We start from the raw sequence: 8,936 nt of genomic DNA, 5'->3' as shown, positions 1-8,936 counted from the left end.
CCCAGGCATGTAGTGCTGGCCACCAAAACTTGGCATGGTGGTGCACACTTGTAATCCCAGCACCTGGGAGGCTGAGACAGGAGTATCACTAGGAGTCCAAGCTTCATACCTAGGGAGACCTTGTACCAAATAAATAAATAAATAAATATACCAATTATCTCCTCTGAACAAGAAATCTTCCAATCTTGTTTCATTAATCGTTCTCAGATAACTTTTCTGTCTTTTGATGGTTTATATCTTTATCTTTTGCTTATTTTCCTACTAATAAACCATTAATTCTTTCAGCCCTAACCAGGTCTTTTTGGCTTGTCCTTATGCATGATTGGATCCACTCCTGTTCATTTGTATTTCTTTATCTCTTTTTTCCCCCATAATTTTATTGAGAAACAAATCGCAATGAGACAGTTTCAAACCAAATCAGTAAGACAGTTTCAATAATTAACACATTGCATACATTCTTCCTAGTGGTTAATTGCTGTACAATCTTTATCTCTTTTTTCCTCTTTACTTTCTATTGTTACTAGGGAGAACATTATCACTAGTTCTTTGTTTATAATTCAGGTAGCCAAGGACTTGTCTAATTCTTTCACAGATTTTTCTATTATTATTGTTGGTACAGAGACCCACAATGTAGATTAGACTGGCCTTCAACTCACTATATAGTCCAGGCTGACTTCAAACTTCTGGCAAGCCTCCTGCCTCAGCCTTTTGAATACTAAGATTGCAGGTGTGCTCCATCACACCCAGGTCAGGCTAGTGGTTGTCAGCCAAATGTTAATGTAGTCCTGTTGAATCTGAGTGATGTCATCCTTTAGCACTGTCATGGTAATTGACACAAAAGGAAATCCTGATACCTGATGCGATGTCCATTTACTTAGCAGTGTACCGAATTTATTTGTGAGCATAAATACCCCCGCAATTTGTAAAATATGCATGAAAAGTTTTCACACTTTAAGTGCATAAATATCTAGCAATCAAATAGTATGTAAGACATAATCATACATCATAGGCTATATTAAGCAAATATAAGTACATAGTAGCATATCAATACTAATCACAGAAAATAAATCTCAAGATATGTATTATTTATAATACCTGTGGATACGAAATACTTATTGTGTGCTGAGTATTGAGAAAGCAGGAAAAGTTCAGGAGGTGTACAAAGCTCTCAGGATTCCTGTGATGCATGGCTGACATGAGCTCTAGCCCCATATCTCTCCTTCTCAAGACATACAAATAAAACCCATCTGTCCAAAAGATTGCCTGTTGAGCTACAGTTCTGAGCAGGTATGCTTCTCCTTGTGTCCCTCTCATAAACATGCATTTCATTGGCCAGGGCATATTTTTCCTGGGGACACGCTTGCTCAAACCTGTTACCAGAAGCCACCTCATATTAGAAAGGCACAGAAGATAGCAGCAGGATGTGTGAGTCATTCCAGGACTCTGGTAGTGTGTTCCTATCCCTCCATTCTGCAGTTATTAAGTTGTTCTATGTCTTTCCTTTTGCTTTCCATTGTGTTTTAAATATGATTTTAAAAGTGTCATGTGGCCTGTGAGCCTTTCTGTTCTGTGAATTCTGGGATCCCTTTTGCAATTCTGGACCTGGAGGCTACCACTGCATCAACATAATGACCTGCATGACATTGGGAGTGTCCAGGACTCATAAATAAAACATCTTAGGCCTAAGTGTGTTGCTTGATATTAACTAAATGAAGTTTATTGGAAGAAATACAGTAATAGTATGAAAACAGCAGGAGAGCCTTAGAAAGATGAAAACTTACTGTTCATCTCTTCGTATTTTCAGTACGCTTTTCCTACTAGAACCTGCAGTTGTACTAGAGTTGGAATCGATGACTGAGTTACTATGTATGGTTTTTATAACCTTTGTGTTATTCTTATGTTAATATAACAAATCACCCCAAGTTCAGTGATTTATAAACATGACTTATAAACATGTAAGTTTATTATTTTTTTTAGAGGCTAGCTATGTTGTTCACAGTCAAGGCATTATCAGGGTGTGATGCTGCCCAAAAGTTCACAGGGAGAATTTAATTTTGTCTTTCCCCCTCCAAGAAGCTGGCTTCCTGCGCTCTTCCAGGCCACTGATGTTGACGTGTCTGAACTTCCTTCATCACATCCCCCTTAGCCAAAAATGATTCTCTGCCTTTATAAATCCAGAAGAATATTGCGTGCGTCCCAATAATCCTGGATACTTTACCTACCTCAATGTCCATTTAAGTTATAATCATTTGAAAAGTCTTATCTGTTTTGGAAAGTAGCATTTACATAAATTATAGGGCTTAACCATGGACACCAATATGGGGCTATAATTCTTCACTGTTCATACTTCAGCATCTGACATTTTCTCCACTAAGTTTTTATAATCATGTTATTTTTTTTAATCATTAGAGTATTTTTAGATTTCAAAAGGTTATGGCATGTATATCATTGTATTACAAAGATAATTACTGAAAACCTTGTTTGGCAAAAATATTCATAAATATTTGTATAGATTTTAGTAGATGTATGTTAAAGCAACTCTGGTAAGCATTATTAGTGAGAAATAAAATAAGGTGATACTATGAGTGTTGTTAGCAAATTATTGTTTTCTATTCATTGGTAGCAATATCACCATGAAATAATTATCAGGTGGGGTCAGTAGAATATGACATGTCTTTCCCACAAGCAGCAGACAAGAGAAGGATCTGAGAATTTACATGATTTTAGTTGTTAGATTTTTCTTTATTAAGACTTGGGACAGAATTCTTGGTGATGAGACTAAAATATGTCTAATCCAGATCAAAATGGATCTAGATTGGAATTAGATCAAGAAAGCAGATATACTTAATAGAAAGTTGATACAGCTATGGATGCTTTTTCTAACATTAGATAATGTATCTCTTCCATCAACCTTGTATATATTGTGAAAAATAGTTGTTTTACAAAGCTCAACAGGGCTGGCTAGATAGCTCAGGGAATTAAAGAGCCTGCTTAGGCAGATGCAGAGGCCAGGGGTTTGATCCTCTGCCTGTCTTGGGGCATGCTGAGAGGGCGATTGAGACTGCACATGGTGGCTTGTGCCTGTATTCCCAGCACTAGGGAGGCTGAAAATGGGAAGGATCACTACGAATCCAGTGTGCATAGTAAGACCCTGTAGATCCTGTACTAAATACATAAAAAAATAAATAAATAAACTCAACCAGTATTTGTAAATTAGTTTTTCTTAGTTTCATGAACAGGACATTTCTAATTTTTCCTCTCCACTAGTTACAAATTCAAACAAAGATAATTTCAGCAAAATTCTGTCCATGGCTTGCTTTTTTGTTGGTGTTAGCAAGATAAAACAGATAGAGAAACATAAAATAAGAATACGAATTTCTGTTATGGTTGTGTGTATTTGTGCCCTCAAAGTCTCATGCAGTCATCAAGGTACAGTTCTATAGTTTGTGACTGATTCATGATCCAAGGCTGGGATTATGGGTCTGAGTACTGCTGGATTGTGGGTCTGAGCACTGTTGGGATTGTGGGTTTGAGTGCTACACCCAGCCTCTGGCAGATGGCTGAATGTAACATAAGAGAGACTGAGAGACAGACTTGTTCTCTGTAGCCATTGTTGCTGCTGCTCCTCCTGTTGGCTCTAGCTATTTTGCTGCTTTCTGCTGCCATGAATTGCTGCCCTCTCCCATGTGCTGCTCTGCCTTGGAGCCAGCCATGTAGCCATGTATGGACTGAAATCTCCACAAACTGTGAGCTAAATAAACTCCTTCATTTTGCGCGTCGGGTATTTGTCCCAACAATGAGAGAAGAGTGACTGAGACAATTTCCAAAGCAAATGGTTCTTTTTTATTATTCCACTAACTTATGAAAGATTAATTAGATTAGATTCCACTTACTTCACTTTACAAAGCATTAATATTATCTTCCATTTCCTATGATTTCAAATTACTATGATATTAATTGACCTGATGTCTTTCAACCATGATGAAAAATGTGAAATATGTATTTTACAATTTCTGGCTGGCATCTAAATTTTATCCTTCATGGAAAATACATGCTTTTTACCTTTACTTCAAGGATCTATGGATTTTATTAATAAATATTAGATCAATTTAAAATTATCATATTCAATGCTTCATTGATATGTTTTCCTAAGCTATTAAGAAATAAATTTTTGACCTTAGTTTTCTGAGCATTTTACATACATTTCATCACAGCACCTGTATGATTACAGCACTATTACCACTGTTTTAAAAATACAGAAATTCACTGGCCATAGTGGCCCTTGCAGAACCATGTCTGGTAAGTGGTAGAGATGCGCTTTGTGTCAGACAGCATGACCCCAGAAACAAACAGTGCATTGCTAAACTCCAAAATAAATGAAAAAAAAATATTTTTGAGAATCAAAAGATTTATGTTTCTAATGCTGCTTTTTTCACCCTCCACCACATAGTTTAACTCATACACATAACAGTCACATCCTAGATTGCCCAGATAATTTGTGTTTTAATTATTTCCAGTCATTGACAAGTTTACTGAGAAAGATGAAATGTAAATGAACATCATTTGTTTTTTTTTTTTTTCCTTCATACGTACTGTCTACCTACATACATTACACTTTAAAGCTAAATTCTCTGGTAGTCTCTGGTGGTCTGTGGAGGAATTGGTGCCGTTTATAAGTTTTCATTGGAGACACTTTTGAAAGTCAGTGAATCAGGTATTTTGATGAACACAAAGATCAAATGAAAATAATTAAGTACTTTTAAAAACAGATTTATATTTGAACTTCATAATGAAAAGGTCTTGAATGGCTGATTGAAACAGATAAAACAAAGTTGATTAAGAATTGTACATTTATGATTATGCAAATTTTGGAATTTATGCAAATTTATTCAAAATACTAATAAAAGAAAAGTAGGGATGAAACTACTTACATCTTTTTTGTCTCTATGTACTTGTACTGAGGATTGATCTCAAGGCCTTGTAGGAGTAGGCTCTACCACTGAACTCTACCTACAGCTTTGTTTTCTTTTCACATTTGTAATGTGACTTTTATAATGAGTGTGCAGGATAGATGTAAATAAACTCAGTAAAGTCCTAAAATAAAAATTTCAACTAAGGAATGGGATCTAGAAGATTTGCTCGAACTTTTCCTACAATACTAAATTGATACAGAGACCAACTAAGATATTTGATGTTCCAATTCTTAGTTCTCATAGCTGTGTGTAATAGATAAGATTAATAACTTCATTTCAGAAATAAGGAAATTGAATGGTAGGGAATTTAGGTCACTTACTAGAAGACACAACTTAAAAAATAACAGAATTGTGATTTGAACCTGGATCTAGAGTATATATAATCTACTGCTAATCAGTGTTATGCCTTAATGACTATTATCTAGGGATTGGGGAGATAGCTCAGTAGAATAAGTGCTTGCCTGGCAGGCACAAGGGCCTGAGTTCAATCCTCTGAAAAAAAAAGACTATTATCTAGAATATGTATGTATATATTACCATAGATTTTTAAAAGGAAGAATGCTTGGTGAGTTAGAGAAAAGTCACTTGGTACAGTAAAAAAAATTGTCCATTTAATGTTTTTCCATAATTTTATTCATAAATAGCAATGAGACAGTATCAAACCAAATTTGTAGGACAGTTTCAATAATGAACACATTGCATACATTCTTCCTAGTGGTTAATTGCTATACAAGATGCGGACATGATATCCTTTTTACAAACACTATTACAACAAATCCCTATATTCATTAAGAGAATGTAACTATGTATACATACTAACCATTTTGAATACACAGATACAAAATGGACATTCATCTGTATCCCTTTTTTTTGTTAAGTTCCATTATTTGAATACTATAGGAGTGTTAACTCAACAAAACATTCTAAAAAAGTCCAGTAGTCCATAATAGTATTGGATCTTCTCCTTCACTGGCAATATCAGAAATTGTTGACCTGAGTCCCCTATAGCTCAACATAACAGCATGGTTTTACTTCTTATATTTTGTTTTTATACTTTTAGGCTGAATGGTTAAGACCAAGGTAAAGCAAGACCTATGCAGCAAGAGATGTAGCTTTTGGGTCTGATAAGGTCAGTGAAATCCCCTCAGGATTTATCCTGAGATCCTGTACCTCAGATTGTAGAACCTTTGTCAGTGTCAGCCATGTGGATGAGTCAGGGCAATTGCTTGTGAAGTCAGGGCAATGTGCTCTCTGTGAAAGCCTGAGAGAATGTTTTCTCTCCATGTGACTCTCTTTAGGCACACTTTACAACATCAATCACTTTCCTCTTTGACCCCATAATCTTGATCAGAAAATTTGGGACACTACTGAGTTTTGTGACATTACAGTACAAGTTCTCATATGTCCTGAGTCTTAATTGACCTTGGAAGGCTAGGGCCAAAATGTTGCTTTTCCTTGCAGTTCTCCTTTTTCGCTAATTTTGGTTTGCAAACTTAGGGTGTTAACCCCCCAGAAGACAAGCTAATTGTTATTACCATAGAACCTAGGCTGTTAAGTTTAGCCTCACTAGCTGTCTGAATATCAAACGTATTAGGCATAATATGGAACAGGTATTTTTCATCAAGTATTGATATGTTGAACTTTAAGTCCCTACTGAACATGATAAAAAACATTTAAAAATTAGAATATATTTTAAAAAATAGTCATAAAGAATTATATAATTCTCATGTTTACTCAATAAAACATTCTAACATAAGTCCAAAAATCTAACCATATACAGCCTTGAAGCAGGAGAGTCCCACAACATTCCTTTTCCTGTCTCTTGCCTTCATTCACTACCCCCTTGTTTTTGAACAATCATTTACCCTAGGCACAGTACAGAGCAACTGGTATGTCATGACAAGCAGCCCATATTCAGAAGACCAGAATGACAAGCACTCCAAGCATGAAACTACTATTACAAATTACCAACTTCAGTGCACTTACTAAGTTCACAATTATCAGTATATATAGTTAGTCAGGGTGAGAATCTTTCCAATTAACTGCTAGATTAAAAAATCTTCTGGAGATTTTCAGGATCATTGCCTTGCCCATCTTCTACATACAACTGTATGGCTTGTCACTGTCATGTTTCCTAGTTCTTCTCCTTTCCCTCTTTTAATTAGTTAGTCCTTGAGTTCCTGCTTTCCTTTTACTTGTATTATACCTGTCTAATTGTATTTCTTCTTTTGAGTTCACATACTAGGGAAACTATGATATTTACACATTTGTGTCAGGTTTATTTCACTTATGAGTATATGTTCAAGTGACATCCACTTCAATATAAGGGCTTAGAGTTTATCATTCTTCATAGCTGAGTAATACTCCATTGTGTAGAAATTCCAAATCTTTTTCAACCATTCCTCAGGTAATGGGCATCTTGGTTGTTTCCAAGATTTGGCTATCACAAATTGTGCTGCTATACACATATATCTCTATGATGATGTTTTCAGATGCTCCGGGAAAATTCCCAGTAGAGGAATAGCTAGTTTAAATGAGATTTCAGTCCAACTTTTCTAAGGAGTCTCCACACTATTTTCCATAATGGTTGCAACAGTCTACATTCCCATCAGCAGTGGAGAAGGGTTCCTTTTTCCCCACAGCCTCTGCAACATTTGTTGTTGGGTGATTTCCTTATGATAACCATTCTTTCTGGGGTTAGATGATATCTCAGTGCTTTAATTTGCATTTCATGAGTGGCTAGTGATGTGGAGCATTTTTTCATATATTTATTCACTTCCTTAATTTCATTCTCTGAAAAGGGTGTGTTCATCTTGGATGCCCATTTCTGGACTGAGTCTTTAAATTTTGGGGTCCTAGTGATTTTTAGTTCTTTATAAATTCTAGAGAGCATACATTTGTCTGAGTACTTATTTGTCATGATTTTTTCCAAATTAGTGGGTTTCCTTTTCACTTTGTTGGTAATTTCTTTTGACATGAAAAACCTTTTCAGTAAGAGCAGGTCCCAGTTGTTAAATCTTCCAAATGTTTCCCGTGCAAGCTGATTTTTGTTCATGAACTCTTTGCCTACCCGTGTCTTCAAGAGCTTCTCCTACTTTCTCTAACAGGAGATTTAGTATCTATGCTTTAATGTTTAGATCTTTAATCCATTTTGACTTTAGTTTAGTGCATGGTGATAGACCTGGGTCAAGATTTAGTTATCAGCATTTAGAGAGCCACTTTTTCCAGCACCATTTGTTAAAGAGGCTTTCTTTCTTCCCGTGAGTATGTTTGGCTCCTTTGTCAAAGATAAGGTGGCTGAGTGTGTTCATAGGGGCTCCAGCATCTTCTAATCTATTCCATTGATCCTCAGGTCTATTTTGTTGCCAGTACCAATCAGATTTTATCACAATAGCCTTGTAGTATAATTTCAAGTCAGGAATTGTAATGCCTCCTGCCTTGTCATTATTGCCCAGGATTGCCTTTGCTGTTCTAGGTCTTTTCTGGTTCCAAATAAATTTTAGGAGTGATTTCTTGAGCTGTGTAAGGTATGTTGGTGATACTCTGATAGGGATTGCATTAAATCTGTGCAGCATTTAGGGAGTATGACCATCTTCACAACGTTGGTTCTTTCTATCCAGGAGCATGGATTATCTTTCCATTTTCTGAAATCCTCTACGATCTCTTTTTTCAGAGTAGTGTAATTTTACTTGAAAAGATCTTTGACTTCTTTAATTAGATTAATTCCAAGGTATTTCATTTTCCTTGGTGCTATTGTAAAAGATATTGTTTCTATAATTTCCCTCTCAGTATGTTTGTTGTCTTTGTAGAGGAATGCTATTGACTTTTGGGTATTGACTTTATAACCTGCTATGCTACTGAATTTCTGTATTTATTCTAGTAGATTCTTGGTGGAGTTTTTTGGGTCTTGCAAGTAAAGAATCATGTCATCTGCAAATAATGATAATTTAACTTCTTCTTTAC

Source organism: Octodon degus, unplaced genomic scaffold, assembly GCF_000260255.1.
Source record: "Octodon degus isolate 3935 unplaced genomic scaffold, OctDeg1.0 scaffold00040, whole genome shotgun sequence".
Lineage (NCBI taxonomy): Eukaryota > Metazoa > Chordata > Mammalia > Rodentia > Octodontidae > Octodon > Octodon degus.
Note: the sequence above shows the minus strand (reverse complement) of the source record.